Below are 22,337 nucleotides of genomic sequence, written 5' to 3'. Positions count from 1 at the left end.
ACTCAAGGAGCCAGGCTCGGTGAGCTGCCCCGAGCCATGGTCAAGGCAAGGCATATAAAGGCAAAAACCACAAGCTTATCTAAGTGTACAGGGTGCAGAAAAGCTGCAGCTGGGGTCAGATACAAAGAGTGTCACACTTATCTGGCACAACAGCAGGGTTGGTCAAGTTCAAGATGGTCTTTGGGGCCCCTGGCTAGGCACGTATAAGTTCAGGAGGATTTCAGTAATTTTCCAAACTTGTTACATACAGGGACTTAGTATATGAGGCTATGGGCATTTCAAGACTTAACAATAGTATTATTGGGTCAAAAGGTATGCACAGTTTTATAGCCCTTTGGGCAGAGTTGCCAATTGTTCTGCAGAATGGTTAGACCAGTACACTACTCTACTAATAGTTTATAGTATCACCTATTTTCCCACATCCCCTCTAGCATTTGTCATTTCTGATAGGTATGAGGTGGTACCAAATTGTTGTTTTAATTTGCATCAATAGTGATTTAGAGCATTTTCATATGATTAGAGATAGCTTTGATTTCTTCTTCTGAAATCTATCTCTTCATATCTTTTGACCACTTATTAATTGGAGAACAGCTCTTTTTAAATATAAATTTGACTCATTTTCTATATAGTTGACAAATAAGACCTTTATCAGAGACACTTGCTGTAAAATTTTTTGATATTACTTCATTGTCTGTGATAACTTTTAGCAAAATGTTATTTCCCTGATTCTCTTTTAATTGAGTTTTACTTTGCTTTTTCTGAGATTATAATTGCTACCTCTGCCTTTTTGTTTACTTCAGCCAAAGCATAATAGATCCACTCCAGTTCCTTATTTTAAGCGTGTGTTTATATTTCAAGTGTTTCTCTTGTAAGCAACATATTGTTAGATTTTGGTTTCTAGTCCATTCTGTTGTCCACTCCCATTTTATGGGTAAGCTCATCCCATTCACATCCTTAATTATGATTACTGTGCATTTCTCTCCATCTCATTTCTTCTGTTTTCTTCTTTTCTTTCTTTTTATCCTGCCGCTCCTCAAAAGTCTACTTTTCTTCTAACCACTGATTCCCTAGATCTTCCCTCCTTTTTATGACCCTCCCTCCTTTCTCTTATCCCCTTCCCCTCCATTTCCCTATTAGGTAGGATAGATTTCCATATGCAATTGTGTGTGTGTGTGTGTGTGTGTGCATTCTTCCCTCTGAGCCAATTCTGATTAGAGTGAAGTTCAAACATTGTCTGCCATCTTCCTTCCCTTCCCTATTCCCCCTCCATTATAAAATCTCTTCCTAGAGTGCCTCTTTTATGTGAGAAAATTTTACCCATTATACTTCTACCTTCCCCCTTTTCCTAGGGGATTCCTCTTTTTCATCTTTCCTTTTTAAAAATATTATCCCAACATAATCAACTTACACCCATGCTCTTGGTTTATGTGAACTCCTTTAAGCTGTTCTAATAATAACAAAGTTCTTATGTATCTTACATGCATCACATTTCCATATAAGAATATAAGCGGTTTAATCTTACTGAATCCATTATGATTTCTCTCATGTTTACCTTCTTATACTACTTCTCTTGAGTCTTCTGTTTGAATGGCAGATTTTCTATTCAGCTCTAGACTTTTCATCATGAATGCCTGAAAGCCTCTCTGTTATTAAATATCCATTTCCCCCCTGCCGAAGGATTATACTCTGTTTTGCTGGGTAGGTTATTCTTGGTTATAATCCTTACTCTTTTGCCTTCTGGAATATCTTAATCCAAGCTCTCTGCTCCTTTAATATGGAAGCTGCTAAATCTTGTATGATCCTGACTGTGGCTCCATGATATTTGAATGACTTCTTTCTGGCTTCTTGTAGTATTTTATCCTTGGTCTGGGAGCTCTGGCATAGTATTCCTGGGAGTTTTCATTTAGGGAATCTTTTCCAGGAGGTGACTGTTAGATCCTTTCAATTTCTGTTTTAGCCTCTGAATTAAGATATCAGGGCAGTTTTCCTTTGTAATTTCTTGAAATGTAATGTCTAGGCTTTTTTTAAATCATGGCTTTCTAGTAGTTCAATTATTCTTAATATCTCTCCTAGATCTATTTCCAGGTCAGTTGTTTTTCTGATGAGTTATTTGACATTTTCTTCTGTTTTTCATTCTTTTGACTTTGTTTTGTTTCTTGATGTCTCGTGGAGTCTTTTAGCATCCACCTGCCCAATTATAATTTTTAAGTAATTATTTTCTTCAGTTAGCTTTTGTACCTCTTTTTCCATGTGAACAATTCTGCTTTTATATTTGATTTTCTGCTTTTTTAACCAAGTACTAGCACCCCTTTCTGCCTAAGGATTACAACTAGGGTCCCTGCTCCCTTGTGACTGACCAGAAGTGCTCCTTCACCCTGGAACTATGACCCCAAACCATAAGCAATAGAGTTGCCAGTCAGAACTGGCTGCACCCAGTGCTAGCAAAGGGTCCCCAGTCATCTCTTTCTGGCTAGTTGTATGACCCCCTCACTACCTCTGGGCTGAGAGCTTCCAAAGTTGCTGCTGTTGCTGTCACTATTGCTGTTGCCGCATGTGCTCCTGACGGGCCATCTACCTGGGTGTCACAGATAGAAGTCTCCTGCTGACCTCCTAAGTTTTCTTAGGCCAGAAAAAAGTTTCATCCTGACTTTTTGATGGCTCTGCTGCTCCAAAATTTTATTTGAGGAATTACTTCATAAATTGTTTGGAAGGGAATATTGAGAGAGTTCAACTGGGTTGCTGCCTCTAAGCCACCGTCTTGACTCTATCTAAAAGTACTTTGGATAATGGTGGACAAGATTAGCCTCATCATAGAAATCACAGAATTTGAGAGTTTGAAAAGATCTTGGTGGCACCAAGAGAATGAAAGTTTTGATAGGAGAAATATAATTTGATGTCTGTTCATGGAAAAGGAGAGTAGATACAGATATGGCTATGGGGAAGGGAGTGATTCTGAGTAGCCAGAGGGTATCATTAAAACTCCAGGGTTTCTCAAGGGATAAGGAAGAAAGAGGAAGATGTAAAAGGAGCAGGACAGTGGCAAAGAAGGAGGATACATAGAATGGCACTGCTGAAAAGGCGCTAGATCTGGAGTCAGGTGATCCAGATTTGAATTCTGCCTCAGTCACTTGCTACATGACCATTGACAAAGCACTTAACCTTCTTGAGCCTCCCTCAGTCTCCTCATCTGTAAAATGAAAAATATTGATACATGTACAACTTACCTCAAAGGGTAGTTAATGAAGACCAACTGAGAGAATGCCTATAAAGTGCTGTGTAAACCTTTAAAAACCTCAACACTATACAAATGTCAGTTATTATTATTGATCATTTTGCCCCCATCTAGCTTTTGAGTACTCTAAGGTTTATTGATTGATTTTTCATGGTAGCCTCAAAGAGCTGTAAAAATCCTTTGCTTATGATATCAATGAACACACTGTCATCTGTTTTCTTTATGGAGATCCACTGTAATATGGACTCAACAAAGTGTCTCTTTGTGCAAGATCTTCTATGACCAAGACAATACTAGCAACAGGGCCTTTCTTTTGGACAAGAAAATGGATGAGAAATGGAGACAGGACAAAGGGACTTGTATTTTTACCCACTACACTTCTAGCAACCTTTTCCTATCTTCCAGAGCATGTGTGTTAATGATGATGACAAAAATAATGCCGTAACCCATGACTTCTCCCCTTCAAAGACTCACAGCATACATGGAGAGGGTCCAATTCTGGGGGTCTTCTGTCTTTGGTTCATTATGCCCTAGAATTTTATACCAGGAGAATCTCTAAACTAAAGCTTACAGATTGTTCCTTTCTAGGTTTTTCTGAATGGAAAGCGATACCATCTCCAAATTCCACTCAGGCATTTGGGAACTGAGTATGGGATAACCTTTATTTAACTGAAAGGAACCCATGTACAGATAGAAAAACACATACTCCATTCAAATAACCTACGAGAGTACCTCCTGGAAGTAATTATACTTTGAGGGATCAGGAGAGCTGCCAGAAAAATGCCCCCCTCCAATGTCCCCAATTCACTGAAATGGAGGGTCTGATAAAATCCATCCTCCCCAGCCTAGCTTTAGCCTATCAGCTACAATGCAGTTCTGTCTTGGAGATGTTCATTATGTTCTCAGAAGCACTCTATTGGCGACATCTTTCTCTAGGATGCTGGAGCCAACTCCTAAAGCTGATGCTTCCCAGGAAATTTACTGTCTCTGGTTTTAAGGCTAATTCCCAGGATCATACTGCCTAGGGAATCCAAAATCACTTCCTCTTCCAGTAAGAAGTCCAGCATACACAATCAGCTGCGAACATTGTTCATGAACTACCTTCTTGAGCTGATTGGACCAGTACATCAACCTCTGCCATGTGTTTCTGCTGCAAGTCACCTTTAATTTGCTCCTGGTGGAGGAGAAAGGAGCAGAGAGAAATCCTTCCCCCACCACCACTTTTGCTGCATTCACAAAGATGGTGCAAAGGAAAATGCAAAAAGATGAAGATCATAAGAACTCTTTCCAACTTAATTTATATAGACCCAACAAATGGGCAACTCTTCAAAAAAAAATGCAGCTCCACTGACTCGGTTGTCATTTGTCAGCCTTAGTCTCTGGGAATCAACTAACAAAATACTCTGTGCCCTCTCAGCAAGGGGGAATTGCCTCCCCTTTTCCAAATTTCCCCATTACTGTCAGAACCTAGGTGTCATCTTCAACTCCTTTCTCCCTGGCCCATCCCATCCAATCTGATGACAAGTCTTATAGACTTCACCTTTGAAACATCTCTCCAATATCCCCCCTATTGTTCTCTGGCACTGCCACCACCCTGATGCTGGCCCTTGTCACTTCATGCCTGGATCCTTGTCATAGCCTGCTGGTGGGTCTGTCTGCCCCAAGTTTCTTCCCACTCTAGTCAACCCTCCACTCACTACCAAATTAATCTTCCTAAAGCACAGGTCATATCATCCACCTATTCAGTCAATTTGTGTGGCTTCTGATCACCTCCAGAATCATCCTCTGTTTGGCATTGAAAGCCATTCATAACCTGGACCCCTGCCACCTTTCCAGTGTTCTTATGTCCTATTCATCCCCACATACTCTGCTCCAGTGGCAGTGGCTTCTCTGCCTTTCCTCAAACAAGACACCCTCTCTCTTTACTCTGTGCTCCCCCCATCCCCTCTTGTCCTTCATGCCTCTTCCTCCTCATCTCTGCCTTCTGACTTCCAAGAAACCCCAGCTAAAATCCCACCTTCTATAGGAAGTCTCTCCTGATGCCCCTTAATGTTAGCAGCTTTCCTTTGTGGATTATTTCCAATTTATCCCATATATGTCTTGTATATACACACACAGTTATAGTTTTATATATATGTATATATACATGTGTATACACACACACACATACACAACACACAAACATGTAGTTATCTGCATGTTCTCTCTCCTATTAGAGGCAATTAGGCAGTGCAGTGGATAAAGTCCTGGGTTCAAATCCAGCTTCAGACACTTATTAGCCATGATTCTGGGCAAGTCAATTAACCTTTGTCTACCTCAGTTTCCCAAACTGTAAAACAGGGATAATAGTAACACATATCAGGCTAGTCAGCACAGTGAATAGAGCATCGGCCCTGGAGTCAGGAGGATCTGAGTTCAAATGCGGCCTCAGACACTTAACAACTACTAGCTGTATGACCTTGGGCAAGCCATTTAACCCCAATTGCCTTGCCTCCCTCCCCTCCCCTCTCCCCCAAATAAAGAAAAAAAAAGTAACACGTATCTTCCAGGGTTATTATAAGGATAAAATGAGATATATTTGTAAAGCACTTAACACAATGCCTGGCACGTCAGGTCTTTGATAAATGCTTGTTTCCTTCCTTCATTTCCCTTTAAATTGAGCTCCTTCAAAGCAGAGACTAGGTTGTTTTTATTTTATTTTTTTTGTCTTTCTTTGTCCCTAATCCTTGGTACTATGCTTAGCATAGCACATAGTAGGTGCTTAATAAGTGATTGTTGACTTGACCTGATCAGCATTTAACACAATGCCTGGCACACAGCAAGCGATTAATTCTATGTATCTATTTATAAATCTATGTATATGTTTATATAGAACATCAACTTATTATTTATGTCTCTTTCTATCTATGTAACTATCATTTAGGTATTCAACTATGTATCTAGCTAACTATCTATGTACCTATTTGTCTATTCATCTATCTGTAGCCTGTTAGTCCTTTATCTGTTGCTTTCAATTAGATTTTATTTATTTACCATAAACCCTGTTGACTAGGAGAAATTTCTAAGCTGTAGGTCATATTTTATTCAACGCTCATGTAGTTTAATGAAAAGAAGAGAAAGTGAGCCAACCCTGTTTTAGAGAGCTGAAATATTTGTCTCTTTGAGCAGGCACTCTCCTTGGGGATGGGGCCAATAGGGCAAAGCAGGGTGACTGGTACTGGACTGTTGTAGGCTTGGGAAGGAAGAAAAAGAAGCCCAGGTACCCCGAGAGATTAAAATGGTAAAAGCATGAGCTGCAAGTCTTCTACTTAGTCCTTTATCTGTTACTTTCAATTTAGATTTTATTTATTTACCATAAAACCCTTTTGGGTAGGAGAAATTTCGAAGCTACATGTCATATTTTATTTAATGCTCATGTATTTTAATGAAGGGAAGAGAAAGAGAGCCAATTCTGTTTTAGAGAGATGAAATATTTGTTCCATATGAGTAGGCAGCTCTACTTGGGGATGGAGCCAATAGGACAAAGCAGGGTGACTGGGACTGGCCTTTTGTAGCCTTGGGAAAGAATGAAGAAAAAGAAACCCATATGCCCCTAGCAATTAAAATGTTTTTTTTTTTTTTAAAGTAAGCTGGTAATAATTCCAGTTTTCAAGTGAGCAAAACCCAGGCATTTTCTTTCACCTCTACCAGGCATGTTGAGTTTGAAAAGGAATCCATGCCCTTGACAAATGAAGAGGAGTGCCTTGCTTAGAGAGGGGAAGGCAGGGCACTAAGAGAGAAGTGAGCAGTTAGGAAGCGCTATGCAGAGGAAGGGAGGGCTCCCTTTGGCTTAGGGAATGGCTGGCAGCTCAATTTGCCGTGTTCACCAGCACTACTTAGTGGGTTATATGCACAAGGGAAGTACATGTAAGATACTATGAGAGTTCAGAGGGAGAAGAGCTCACTTCCAGCTGGGGAGAGTGAGAAAGGCTGCATGGAGAAGGCTGCATTTTACCTGGGCCTTGAAGAAAGGGTAGGATTTCAATGGTGAAACGAGACATTCAACATGTAGTGAATGACAAGAGAAAAGCTAAGAGGCAGGAAATGACGGGATGTATTTGTAGAACTGCAGCCTAGTTTGCCTAAAGGGAAGGGAGTTTGTAGGAGATAAAGTGAACAATAGGCAGGGATCTGATTCTGAAGGACCTTCATTGACCAACTAAGGAGAATGGAATTCATTCGGTAGGCAATGGGTAATCTATCAAGTTCTTTGAGCAGGCAAATGAAATGATCAGATCTGTGCAGGAGGGAGGTTAGTTTGCCAGTGATATCTAAGAATGGAATGTAGAGGATTACAGAGTAGAATGAGGTCGGCAGATCAGTTAGGAGGTGATTTCAATAGTCCAGGTGAAAGGTAATGAGAACTTGATATGAACAATGGCAATGGAAACACTGAAATAGCCATGTAGATGACTGAGATTCAGGAGTCCTGACTTCTAGTCTCAGTTCTACTACTCCTCTCCAAAGGAAGGTAAATTTTGATGGTTAGAAACTGCCCACTTAACTTGGGGTTTACTGGCTAGAGTTCCTTCCTTCCTTCCTTCCTTCCTTCCTTCCTTCCTTCCTTCCTTCCTTCCTTCCTTCCTTCCTTCTTTCCCTCCTTCCCTCTTTCCCTCCCTCTCTGACTTACTGTCTTCTTTCACAAAATCCTAAACCCAGGTCACTCTGAAGCTCATAGATTGGACCACAATAGGTCCCTGTCCAAGCTCCGCTTAATGGTTGTATTTTGGACCCTCCTAGCTTAGAGTGAATATTCATGGCAACTGTTTCTCTTTGGAACAGTATGAAGGTCTTTCCCTCCCAGCTTGATTTTTTTTTCTTTCTTTTTTCTTAAATTAAAGGGCCATCCCTTGACTTACTTCTTAAAGAGGCCTATTCACTGAATGAGTGTTACCTCACTCAAAGCCAGTACCTGAAAGGGCCTTAGCCTACAAAGGCCAGGGTCTCCCATTGCATTCTGGACCATCTCCAGTCATCCTGATGAATATCAGGCCACTGGACCCAGATGACTCTGGAGGAGAAATTAAGGCTGGTGACCTTGCACAGCCCTCCCTCCCTTAAATCAAAATCACTTGCAAGTCATGTCATCATTTCCCTGATGCCTGGTCCTCTTTGAGGACAAAGGACAAAAATAACAACAAATCTGCTACTAAAGAGCTATGTCTCTGTGGGCAAATCAGACACAGAATTTCAGTTCAAAAGATCACACGCTCAGGGAGGAGTTTTGTGTTGTGTGCTTTTGCCTTGTTCCACCTCTGGCAGTCATAAGATCACATCTTCATAGCTAGAAGGGACCATAGAGATCCCTGAGTTCAACCCTCTCATTTTACAGACGAGGAAACTGAGGTCCAGACAGATGAACGTAACTAACAAGTGATCCAGACCAGGGTTTCTTCAACTTTTTCCACTTGACACCCCAGAGGTTTTGACCACAGTTCAAGAAGCAAATTCGAACTCTTATCTCCCTGAGTCTATCCCCCTCTCCCCTATCCCATGTCACAAAAATATCCTCTATAAGAGACCTGGCACATAATCATCTAGCCTCTCCTTGAAGACCTTCAGGCTTGAAGAAGAGGACCCTTCCAAGCAAGCAGCCTAGTCCATCTGTAAAATGAAGGAGATGGGCTAAAAGACCTCTGAGGCCCCCTCTGCTCTAGTCTGTGATCCTGGGAAACTCCTAACTGCCACACCTGTGGCCACTAGAGGGAAAGTGTTTTCATTAACCATGGCGACAGAACAGTTCTGATCAGTGTGTCCAGTCAAACTGACCACAGAGGGTGGAATGTTGCTGCTTGAAGGGACTTTGAAGATCAACTAGATATAGCTCACTTTCTTTTACATTTTACAGCTTAAGAAAATGAGACTCAGAGAGAAGTACCTTGAATAACCTCATATTGTTAGTGGCAGGGTCAAGATTAGAATCTAAGTATCCTAATTTTCACTGTTCTTTTAAATTATACCCTAAAACGCGCGCGCACACACACACACACACGCACACTTTCTCTTTCTTCTCTCTCTCTCTCTCTCTCTCTCTCTCTCTCTCTCCCTCCCTCTCCCTCCCCCCTTCTCCCTCCTCCCCCCCCCCCCCCTCCCCCCCCCCCCCCGTTTCCTTAAAGGAAAGATGGGGATGATTTTCTCTCCCCCTCCCTCCTTGCTCACAGGGCCCTTATGGGGACTTAGATAAAATAAATGGTTTATGGAAGGGTGAATAATGACCTGCGGTGGTTTCCAGGCAGCGGGGAAACTGAAACAAATCCTACCATGTACAGATTTTCAGAAGTCAGGAAACTGTATGGTCCCTGTAATCAGGAAGCCCATACTCTACCTGGGAAGACAGACCTTCAATGTGGTATATCTTAAAAATACTCACAAAGCTGTGAGATGGAGGCAGACACTCTCACCAGCACAGCTCCTCTGGGGGCTTCAGTTTCCCTGCCAGGAGAGCCGACCTAGGCATTGTTTCTCTTGGAATGTTTATCAGGGCTCGGAATGCCAGTTCTGAATGTGCTACATCAGCACCAATATCAAATAACACTGTCTGTTTTCTTAAGGGTTGGTCCCTAAGGACTGAGAAAGGCAAACCTCATCCCTGATCTCCTTGGGTGGAATTCTTGGAATACCTGGTTGGAGAGAAAGACAGTAAGCCACACCATGGGGTGTGTCTTTTTCTTGGATCCTGGAGAAGGCCCTGATGAACTGATTTACAGGCCAGGGAAAGAGCTGTTGGGCCCTGCAGGAGAGGGGTGGAGGAATTACGGAGAAGCATTCAGATCTTGCTGTGGGGCAGAAGGAGCCAAAGTCACAGGGGAGCAAGCCAGCACACTGTTCCTCCCTCTGCCTTGACCTTCAGCAGACTAACTGGGGACTGTTGGGGGAGGGGGAGGGACAAGAGAGAAAAAACGTGACTCCAAATTCCTCCCTGAATGTACACCAAACATTAGCCAGTAATCTACTCCAGCACAAATAAAAACTTATTAAAGGAAATCAGTTACTCATTTCTATCTTTGCTTCCCTTGGATGCCCGCACTTAGATCCTGGGGAAGGCAAGGTACAATGGTGATGACTACAGGGTTTGGAGCTGTAAGCTCCCTCGCAGTCTCTTAGATAGATACATAAACATACAGACAGATAGGCAGAACAAGATAGGCAAAACATTTATTAAATGTTTACTGTGTGCTAGACGCTGTACTAAGTTCTAGGGATGCAAAACCAAGAAGACAAGATTGTGATTACTCTGAAGGAGCTTAACAGAGGAAGACAAGAAATAAGAGGACCTGGAGAGCAGGGAGTGGGTAGCCAATGTGCAGATGGAACAGACCAGAGAGGTAGCTGAAAATGAAGAGGAATTTATAGGTAAGGAAACTGAGGTCTAGAAAGGTCAGCTGGCTTGCCCAATTAAGCAAGCAACAAGCATTTATTAAAGCCTAATTTATGTCAGGCTTTGGACTGGTACTGGAGAAAGAAAGGCAAGAAAAGGCCTTGCTCTGGAGGAGGTCACCTTTAACTGGGGGAAATTACATGTACATATATAAGTAGATAGAAAATATTTCTATAGCAGAGTTAGGACTCTAACTCAAACCCGTTGATTCCAAATTGAAGGTCTTTAGTGATCTGGAGGAAGGTTCTTCAGCATTTAGGGTATAAAGGTCTTTTATGTATAGGATGTAACTAAGCCATGGTGGGACTGTTGTCCAGTTATTCGGGAAGGCATGAAGGAATGGAGTGGGTAGACATGTGGCTCATCTCCACATCTACCTTTCCCCTTGGAATCCAAGAAGTCTTTTCTCTCAGATGAGGAAGCTGAGGTCCAGAATTGCTAAATGGGGTGCTAAGGTTCATACAGTTAATAAATAGAAGAACTGAGATTGAACTCAGGTCCCATGACTACAAAATCCAGGGCTGATCCCCTGCACCCTCTCTCTGAGGTAAGGACATGGGGAAGAGCTCAAGGAGTGGTGGAATGTTTTAGGTGAGCCTGACTCAGTCTAGCTCAAGGTCCATTGGCCTGGGGGGAGATAAAAGCCCTACTCTCCAAGAGAGGTGGGGTGGAGTTGGCAAGAGGTGAGAGAGCTTCACATTCTCCACCAATTCCCCTTTGAGACCCATCAAGCTTTGAGTTTTCATCAGGACTCTTTAAGCATTGGGTCATTTAGGGAACTTCTGGCTTCCAGATTCAAGACAGAACATGGAACAGGCCAACCTCACTTAAGGTTGTGGAAAGAAAAGACTGAGAAGACATGAGTGGAGCAGGGAAGATAGATAGGTAGAGAGATGTCTTCTCTGATCTATCTATCTATCTATCTATCTATCTATCTATCTATCTATCTATCTATCTATCTGCCTATCTATCTACCTATCTCTCTCTATCTCTCCCTCTCTCTCTTTCTACCTATCTATGTACTTATCTCTCTCTCTTTATCTACCTACCTCTCTCTATCTACCTATCTATCCATCCATCCATCTATCTATCTATCTATCTATCTATCTATCTATCTATCTATCTATCTATCTATCTATCTATCTGCCTATCTATCTACCTATCTCTATCTCTCCCTCTCTCTCTCTCTACCTATGTACTTATCTCTCTCTCTTTATCTACCTACCTCTATCTACTTATCTATCCATCCATCCATCCATCCATCCATCCATCTATCTATCTATCTATCTATCTATCTATCTATCTATCTATCTATCTATCTATCTATCTATCTGGTCTATCTATCTATCTATCTATCTATCTATCTATCTATCTATCTATCTATCTATCTATCTGCCTATCTATCTACCTATCTCTCTCTATCTCTCTATCTATCTATGTACTTATCTCTCTCTCTTTATCTACCTACCTCTCTCTATCTACTTATCTATCCATCCATCTATCTATCTATCTATCTATCTATCTATCTATCTATCTATCTATCTATCTGGTCTGTCTGTCTATCTATCTGGTCTGTCTGTCTATCTATCTATCTGGTCTGTCTGTCTATCTATCTATCTGGTCTGTCTGTCTATCTATCTATCTATCTGGTCTGTCTGTCTATCTATCTATCTATCTATCTATCTGGTCTGTCTGTCTATCTATCTACCTATCTATCTATCTGGTCTGTCTGTCTATCTATCTATCTGGTCTGTCTGTCTATCTATCTACCTATCTATCTATCTGGTCTGTCTGTCTATCTATCTATCTATCTATCTATCTATCTATCTATCTATCTATCTGTCTGTCTGTCTGTCTGTCTGTCTGTCTGTCTGTCTGTCTGTCTGTCTGTCTATCTATCTATCTGAGATTAGGAGCTGATGTTTCACCAGATCACCATAATACAATTAAAGTTAGGTTTGTTAGTGTCTTGGGAGTGGCTGGTCCTGAGCTTTCCTTTGACATTCTTGGCTTCTTTTAAACAGGAATTTGGCTCACAATATATGTCCCAGTTAGAGAGGGATTCTCTAGCAGTGGTCTAGGGTTTGGTATTCCCACCTTGGAGCCAGAAGAAAGCAACCAAAAATCTTTCATGTCAATGCCCTTCTTTGTAGCTAAAATTGCCCGAGCTGCCCCAGCCCCTTGCTACACACTTAAACCATGAACACAAATAAATGCACACATGTGGGTTGACCACAGGTATTTATGAAAAGGAAGCCTCAGTCAGTAAAATATATGGTGGATGAAGGTGCCAGTTGTTCCCCCATGAAGCATGGCAGAGGAAGAGGGATGCAGGCCCCCAGTTCCTCTGCACTCCCCATGACTTTTAGGTATGCTCCGGGCACCCAGAGAAGTGGCCATGATAGAAAGCAGGCTTATACCTTGGCCACTTTCCCCTTAGCATTTATTTCTCCATGTGGGTTTGAGGAGACGAAACTTCATCTCAGGCATTTCTCTCAGCAGCTTTCAAATGCTTTGCTGCTGCTGCAGCTGGGGGAGGAAGGCCTCTCCCCTTCCCTTTCCTCCTTTTCCATAAGCCCTGTCAAGGCTTGTCCTAATCTTCAAACTATGTCTTGCCCCAGAAGATAAAGAAAACTCATAATTTAGCTGTCTAGGTGGACTTGGGCTGCTCTTCGCTGCAGAGGAAGTCTTATACACACACTCACTCATTCACACACAACATAGATGGAAGGTGATTTTGGGGAGAAGGCACTGGTTTCTGGGAGTCCTGGTGGAGGTCAGGATTAGGATTGGAGGATCATGAAAGACTTCTGTACAAGGTGGCCACTGAGTTGAGTCTGGAAGGAAACTATTTGGTCAGAAATATGAAGGCTATATTGGAAGTGGAATGACAAAAAAGAGGAATGTGAGAAGACCTCTCAGGAGACGAATATAGTGAAACATGTGGGTGTCAATTAGGGTAGTGGCAGTGGGGAAAGAAAAGAAGGAACAGCCCTGAGAGATGTTGTGTAGATGGACTGAAAAGATGTGACAACTAGATCAATATGCGAAGTGAGAATGTGGCATCAGTTAAAGATCACCTCAACAATGACTGCCTCTTTAGAGGCAGAAATAGAGAAATGAGAAGGGGATTGAGGGATTGATGTGTTGAGACTGAGTCACATGGGACACATTAAATGGAAATGTCCTATAGGTAATTATGGATATGGTTGTAAACCTCAGAAGAGAAATAAGAACTAGGAATAAAAGTTTGGCATTCATATGAAGGAGGAGGTAGCTGAAGCCATAGGAATGAATGAAAATGCCAAGGGAGAGAGTCTAGGGGAAATCATTTTTAGGTTTGTTAGGAATAAAATTTCTAGAGGAAAGACAGAAACTCCCAAGGTAGATGAGGCAAGTTCATTTATTTTACAATTCTTGCAAGAGGTGGGTGTGCTGCTGAGACAGACATACACCTACAGAAGCAAGAGAAAGCATCTTTATCTATGTCCCAAAATGCAAAGTCCCTCATTGGCTGAGTACTCTGAAGTGTACAGCTTTCCGATATGCCTACTTCGTGTTTCCCCTTCTACTCCTATACATTCCCCCTCCCTCCATCTACATCAAATGTGCATTAAAGTGAGCTTTAATTCCTCCTGGGGAGAAATTATAAGGCTATTAAGCATGCATACTTTAGGCCTATTTTACCCTTTGCCTTATTCTTGACCACAGGCCCTGGGTGAGACTGGTGTCACTGTGACCTTTTCCTGCTTTTCTCTTGACTCTAAGTATTTCTGTTGCAAGAAAACCCACTTCCCTATATCTGTGTGGGAACGTAATCTTTTTATATCTAACAGATTTGAGCTACTTTTTCTGGTCACAGAAAGGTCACCCTTTCATGGAAAAGGAGTATCTTAAGCACTAAAGGCTTGAGATGCAGAGACCATCCAAGCAAACAGAATTCAGTGAAGTTACCATGGAATATGCCAGAAAATATACAGAGTGACTGAGCTCTTCCCCCAAGGATGACATGTCCTGCAATCTCTAGTGAAGCAAGCTGGAAAGGTATATGCCCAAGGGGATAGTTCCTTTATGAGTGGAGTTCCCAAAGTCTTTTTCTTCTAATAGGGTCATTTCTCTGAAGAGAACCACATGTGTACCTTAGGAAGCTGGAAAAACCAGAGCTTTTCCCAAACTCTCACCAAGCCTACCCCCCTCAAAGGCAGTAATGGATATCATTTTTTCCACCACTGTGGAGAGTTTTATGCAAATGGTCAGGCATGAGACCCACTGTAGTGCCAATGCAATATTTACAGTGCCCACAATTACGATAAAGACAGTGACTATAAGTATCACATGATGTTTGATTGCAAAATATACCAAACTCTCCAGATAGAGGACAGAACTGAAGCATTTATTTAGACACCAGAAAACTGAATCCCAAAACCAGTAAGCTGATTCCATCATAGTATCAAAGACATTCAGAAGCCATAAGAACGCTGAGAGCCACGGCATCCTTCAGCCTTCCCACAAACCAAAACAAGATCAATATCTACTCACAAACCTTCCCATCTCCTTGCCTGAGCGTCCTCTCTCCCCCACAGTCTGGCTAGCTCTGACCACCAGCTTCCTGCGGGCTAAGCTTCCCCTTTAGCAAACTCCTCCCACCATAGGCTCCATGTGACTACATTCAGCCTATCAGGGGGCAGAGTTTACTTTCAAAGCAGGCAAGGTCTTCAAACTCCCCCCTAGGTCTATTAAGGGGCAGGGAAGATCTTCAAATCCCCATTCCCATTATAGCCAGATCACACAGAAATGATAATTAAACCCGGTGAACCGATAAGGTCACCAAGAGAGTACAGAGAGAAGGGGAGTCAAGGACAAAGCCTTGGAATACACCCAGAATTGTGGCAGTGATATGGGTAATGGGACAGCAAAAGAAACTAAGGAGAGCTCAGGCAGATAGGAGACCCTGGAGAGAGTAGTGTCATAAAAACCCAGGAAGACACTTACTAGCCCTGTGACCTTGGGCAAGTCACTTAACCCCAACTGCCCTGCCTTCCCCCCTCCCTTTTTTTTCTCCCTTGCTTTTTTCAAAGCAAAACAAAACAAAACCCCCAAATCCCCCCAAAACAAAAACCCAGGGAGAAAACATATCCAGGAGGAGAGAGAGGGTGGTCAACAATATCAAACAAAGTAGAGAGGCAAGGATGAAGACTGAGAGAACACCATTCATTTTGCCAGTTGAGTTACTGGCGACTTTGGAGAGAATAATTTCAATTAAGTGATGAAGTCAGAAAAAAGATTACAAAAGTTTAAAGAGAGGAGATGAAGTAAAGGTACCCAGTGCAGATAGCTTTTTCTTCTAGGAGTTTGATTGATGAAGGGAGGGTAACATAAGAAAACTAGCTTGAAAGGTTAGTGGAGTCTGGTGGAGGAATTTCCCCCCCAGGAGACTTGAGCATATCTAAAGGCAGTAAGGAAGGAACCGATAGAGAGGGAAATTGAAGATTAGAGACAGAGAAACAGTGATGAGGGAGCAATCTTCCAGAAAAAGTGAGATACATGAGAGGGGTTGGGCTGGGCAAAGAGAGGAGACTAGAGGAAAGGAGGAGAGAATGGAGGACATTACTTGTCTGTGTAATCTAAATATAAAAGATTGAGACTGAGCCAGGAAAACTCCCAGAAGTGGGATGGGAGAGGGGCCATAGAGACTTATCTCAAATTTGTATTTTTGAGCAACATTTAATATGAACTGCTAGGCTGGAATTCAGAACTCAGTGAATTTTTCTTTCCTGCCTGATTATTGGAAGCACAGTGACTCGCTCAGATCCAGGCCTGCCTACTTGAGGAGATCTTGAGGCTGGTGGCTTGAGTCTAGCACCACCTGGTGGACAATAGCTTCCCACACTGTAGGGGCCTGTCTACGTGTGCATTGAATGGGGCTAGGTAGGGCTCCTTGGTGTGACCTGGGACTTGAATGTATCTAAGAAAACAGCAGCAGTAGAAAGCTAGAATCATCATCAGACAAAAGAGGTGGAAAAAACTTTCACAACATGTGAGCTTTTTAGTTAGCTTTTCTCACACTGGACTCAAGTTAAAAAAGAAAAAGAAAATTTTCCCCCAGGGGCAATAGAGTGAACTCATAGTTTATCATTATATGCTTTGGAAAATCAGTTGGTTAGTCAGTCAGTCAACAAACATCTCTTAAATGCTTCCTATATGCCAGATAATCACCAAGGATAGGCAAAATTAGTCACTGCCCTCAGGGGACTCACCTGCAGCACACAAAGAACTAGGAAAAGGAAACATATTCAGAGAAGAAGTGGGGGTGGGGGTGGGGAAGCTAATCTTAGAGGGGAAGGCACCTGCAGCTTGGAGGACCAGGTAAGGCTTGGTGTAGAAGGTGATTATTGGTGAGAGTATTCAAGGTAACTAAAGGGGAGAGGGGAGGGACAGCATTTGAGGTACCAAGGCAGGGAGTTAGACATAGAGTGTCATATTTGAGGGAAGACAAGGAGGCCAATGTCACTGGATAGCAGAGCTGGAGGAGAAGAAGGGTAAACTCTGGCTGGAAAAGAAAGAGCCAGGCTTTGAAGAGCTTTGGTCCTGGCAGTGACCAGAAGCCGCTGTTGTTTCTTGAAGAGGGGCTTGGCATAGTCAGACCTGTGCTTTAGAAGAATCACTGGCATCTGAGTGGAGGGTGGGCTAGAGTCCAGGAGACCAGCAAGAACACTATTTCAATAGGGCTGGTGTGAGGGTGCTGACTGGAGGAGTGGAGTCACTGTGAAGGTAGAAACAACAGAATCTGACAAGTGACTGGACAAAGAAGATTAGTGAAGGTCAGGAGCTGAAGACAGGCCACTCTTAGGAGCCAGGGTGGCTGGGAGCTGGTGGTGCTCTCACCAGAAGAAGTGAGGGTTTGTGGGATGAGACAGTGAGTGCAGCTTTGGACACTTTGAGTTTGTGATGTCTAAGGGACATCTGGACATCCCCAGAGTGTGGGACTGCAGCTCAGGAGAGAGACCAGGGCTACGTACATAGATTTTGGATTCATTGGACCCAAGGGAACTGACTTCAAAATAGCAAAAACACACTCTCTGTCTCTCTGCCTCTCACTGTCTCTGGGCCACACCTTGGTTTATTGAAGAAAATATCACTTGTTCCTTGGAAGGCTGAGTTCTCTTTTCTCACTCTCAAACCGCACATTCTATGTACTTGGACACAAAGCACAGTAAAAAAATAATATTTGTAAAGCACTTTATGGACCTCAAAGTGCTACATAAATGCTAGCTATTATTTCAAGTTACAAGCTTCCGCCGCCTTGCAGGCTGCCAGAGGGAGGTGGTACTTGGTTCCTTTACTTTTCTCCTTTTTCCTTCCTCCTGCTTCTCAACAAAGTGGGAAGAAAAATTTTTTTTAAACAATCTCCTTTACTATTAGACAGATTGATGACTTCATTTATCAAGGCCCACAGAAAGACTCCAGGAGCCAGCTGGAGACAGGGCCAGGGCTCTCTGGGGAGATGGAAAAGCAGAGCTAGCTGCTGGACATGGCCCTTAACAAGAGGGGTTAGAGGCAGGGCTGCAGGAGGGGCCCAGGAAGGGATGCCTGGCCTAAGGGGAACAGGCAATGGGGTTGGTTTGTGCTTGGCTGAAGAAGCTCCCTCCTTTGAAACAGGATGAGGAAAGCAAAGGGCTCAGTTAGCACCAGGCCCCTGCCCCCTGCCCTTCACCTGGGCTCCAACAGGAGCCTTCTCTGGGGTGGATATGAAGTTGCAGCCTGAGCAGAACCCCAGGGAAAAGGCAGGGACTGTGCCGATGAAGGGGCTATGATGACTGTTGTGTCAGCAATGGTTCCAGCCCACATTCTCCTGACAATGGTCAGGGTTTAGACTGGGGCAGGGTTGCTAGAATGCTGAGGAGCTAATAAAACTGTACCCTAATAGAAGCTGGGTCCAGCACAGCTTCTGGAGGCTCCTGGAAGATACATGTTCCCAGGGGCCTGAGACATTTGTAATGAGGGAAAAGGAAAGGAGGGACTGGTGTCCCAGGCCCCTACTCCTCTGGGCCCAGCCCCCAGTGGAGCAAGGTTTGGCTGGAAGAAGAAGCTGTAACATTCATCACCCACTTCCCTTCTGCCCAGTCCAGCCTTCTGGGCCTCCCTCTTTATCTTCCCAGCCTAAAGCTCAGAGGGGACCAGAAGGTTCAGCAGGACTTGGCAGCTTCTAGGCCTCCCAGGGTGATTTCAGGGTGCCACAGGACAGCTTGCAGGTCATCAGGCAAGGAGCCAATGATGGTGTCAATATACAGAACCACCTGCTGCAATGTCTCCTCCATGGGGAGCTGGTGAGCCTGAGCTTGGATAAACTTTTCTCGAAACTTCAGGACCAGATCAATGATCTCCACTTTAGACTTATTTTTCATCCAGGTGGGGATGCCAGAATATGGCCTGACAGTCATAGGGAACAGCTGGTAGCCTCCCTAGGCTAGGCTAGCTCTTTGGTAAGGAGAAAGGGGAAACAGAGGTGTCTGATGGCCCTGCATGTTTGAATATCCAGCACTCCTGTTGCTTCCATCATTAGCTCCTAGCAATATTGGTTTGCATCTGGTGAGTTCCTGCCCTTGGTTCCCATTCTTTGTGGGTCCAACTCTGCCTCTGGCTCCAGGAATCCTGGAGCGGGCTCTGCCCTGGTCCTTCATTAGGCTTCTGCTTCTCTCCTGCAACAGGGGGTCCTTGCCCCTTGTGGTCACTGTGGCTTGTCTATGGAAGTTTGTCCCTCCCTCAAGCCATCCAGAATTGGAAGACCTTCAAGCCCAAGTGGCTGCATTCTCCCATCTTTTAGTCCTTCTATGAGAGTCCATTGGCCTGTAGAGGAGTGTTCTTTATATATGACCTTTCCTCAGCACCCTGTCATTTGTTACCCTAACAAGACCCTCTGCCTCTCAGCTCTGGGCACTTCCTCTGGCAGTCCTCTGTGCCTGGAATGCTCTCCCTCCTCATCTCTGCCCTCCTCACCTCTCTGGCTTCCTTTAAGTCCTAACTAAAATCTACCTTCTACAGGAAGCCTTCCCCTACTTTTAATTCCAGTGCCTTCCCTCTGCTGCTTATTTTCTATTTATCTCATATAAAGCTCATTTGTACATTGTTACTTATATGTTGTTTCCCCCATTAGACTATGAGCTCCTTGAGTGAAGGGGTTGTCTTTTGCCTTTCTTTGTACCCCCAGAGTTTGGAACAGTGTCTGGCACATAGTAGGTAGTTAATAAATACCTATTGACTAGTAGGATTATGGAAGGCAGCACACAAGCTCATAGGGGCTGCTAATGTTTCCAGAGCCCCCCTTCACCTGGGATAAGCCAACACTTGTGTTACCATTACAAGAAAATATCACTGAGTGGCAATGAGAACAAGGGAGGAGAATAAAAAATCTGGGGGCAGAGCCAAGATGGTGGAGTAAGGTTCACTGGAGCTCTCCCCCAAACCCCTCCAAATACCTGTAAAAAATGACTCTAAACAAATGCCAGAGCTACAGAACCCACAAAATGACAGAATGAAGCAAATATCCAGCCTAAGATAGCCTAAAGGGCTGACAGGGAGGGTATATCATACCAGGCTGGGAGTGGAGCATAATCCAGAATGGTCCATACTGGCACAGACAGAGCCAGAGCAGGCCTCAGTACACTGAATCACTAGCAGCTGTGGCAGTTTCCAGATTTCTCAAACCACAAATGCCAAAGACACCATAGAAGGTCAGTGGGAAAACTGTGAACCTGAATGAAAGAAGAGCTGGTCTGACTTGGGTCTGGCCCCAGCCTCAGGGTGAATGCAGCAGCTCTTCTGGAGCTCTAGGCAAACAGACAGTGGGGGATCAAGCAGCTGACACAAAGCTCCTGAAGCCTGGGACAGTACACCCGCCCCCATCCACCCTCACCCCCTCTAGAAGCAGAATTCTACCCTGACAAAGAAATAGAAAGTCGTGTTTAGCTGGGAAGATGAGCAGAGTGAAAACAGTCAGACAATAGAATCTTAGTTTGGTGACAAAGAAGATCAAAACATAGAACCAGAAGAAGACAACAAAGTCAAAGCTCCTGCATCAAGTCTCCAAGAAAAAATATGAATTGGTCACAGCCATGGAAGAGTTCAAAAAAGATTTTGAAAATCAAGTAAGAGAAGTAGAGAAAAAATTGGGAATAGAAAAGAGTGATAAAAGAAAATCATGAAAAATGAGTCAACAGTTTGCCAAAGGAGACCTCTCAAAAATGCTTAAGAAAATAATACCTTAAAAAATAGACTAATCCAAGTGGCAAAAGAGATCCAAAAAAGCAGCTAGGAGAAGAATGCCTTAAAAAGCAGAACTGGCCAAATGGAAAAGGAGGTCAAAAAACTCACAGAAAAAAAATCCTTAAAAATTAGAATAGAGCAAATGGAAGCTAGTGACTTTATGAGAAATCAAAAAATTATAAAACAGAATCAAAAGAATGTGGAAAAAGACAATGTGAAATAACTCATTGGTAAAACCACTAACCTGGAAAATAGATCCAGGAGAGATAATTAAAAATTTATTGGGCTGCCTGAAAGCCATGATAAAAAAAAAGCCTAGACATCATCTTTCAAGAAATTATCAAGGAAAACTGTCCTGATATTTTAGAACCGGAGGGTAAAATAGAAATGGAAAGAATCCACTTATTGCCTCTTGAAAAAGATTTTAAAAAACTCCTTTGAATATTGTAGCCAAATTGCAGAGTTCCCAGGTGAAGGAGAAAATATTGCAAGCAGCCAGAAAGAAACAATTAAGAGTACTGTGGAAATATAATCAGAACAACACAAGACCTAGCGGCTTCTACATTAAGGGATTAAAGGGCTTGGAATAGGATATTCCATAGGTCAGAAGAGTTAGGATTAAAACCAAGAATCACCTACCCAGCAAAACTGAGTATAATACTTCAGGGGGAAAAATGGATATTCAATGGAATAGAGAACTTTCGAGCATTCTTGATGAAAAGACCAGAGCTGAATAGAAAATTAGACTTTCAAATACAAGACTCAAGAGAAGCATGAAAAGGTAAACAGGAAAGAGAAATCATAAAGGACATATTAAAGTTGAACTGTTTACATTCCTACATGGAAAGATATTTGTAACTCATGAGACCTTTCTCAGTATTAGCGTAGCTGAAGGAGATAGATAGATAGATAGATAGATAGATAGATAGATAGACAGACAGACAGACAGACAGACAGACAGACAGACAGATAGATAGATAGATAGATAGATAGATAGATAGATAGATAGATAGATAGATAGATAGCACAGGGTGAGTTGAATATGAAGGGATGATATCTAAAAGTAAAATTAAAGGTTGGGAGAAGAATATATTGGGAGAAGGAGAAATAGAATGGAGTAAATTATCTCACATAAAAAAAGGCAAGCAAAAGGTTTCACAATCGAGAGGAAGGTGGGGAGTTGAGAGGGAATGAGTGAACCTTACTTTCATCAGATTTGTCGTAAGGAGGGAACAACATATACATTCAATTGGATATCTTTCCCTACAGGAAAGTAAGGGGGAAGGGGATATGGGGAGGTGGGTTATGAAAGAAGGAGGGCAGATTAGGGGAGGGAGTAATCAGAAGAAAACACTTTTGAAAAGGGACAGGGTCAAAGGAGAAAACATAAGTGGGGGGTGGCATAGGATGGAGGGAAATATAGTC

The 22,337-nt window shown here is 42.9% G+C and overlaps 1 protein-coding gene across 1 annotated transcript in view; it reads right to left on the bottom strand.

Annotated features, from left to right (window-relative positions):
- The window catches only part of DHRS3 (dehydrogenase/reductase 3), a 92,406-nt gene extending 77,146 nt beyond the window's left edge, over positions 1-15,260 (bottom strand). Inside the window, exon 1 of the mRNA XM_069079209.1 lies at positions 15,193-15,260. The gene's annotated coding sequence lies outside the window, so the exon portion shown is untranslated. The remainder of the gene's footprint in view (positions 1-15,192) is intronic.
- Between the last annotated feature and the right edge of the window lie 7,077 nt (positions 15,261-22,337).

Source organism: Petaurus breviceps, unplaced genomic scaffold (assembly GCF_028583685.1).
Source record: "Petaurus breviceps papuanus isolate PSGF00001 unplaced genomic scaffold, PetGlider_PUasm1.0 91041, whole genome shotgun sequence".
Classification (NCBI taxonomy): domain Eukaryota; kingdom Metazoa; phylum Chordata; class Mammalia; order Diprotodontia; family Petauridae; genus Petaurus; species Petaurus breviceps.
This window is presented reverse-complemented; position numbering and strand designations above follow the sequence as displayed.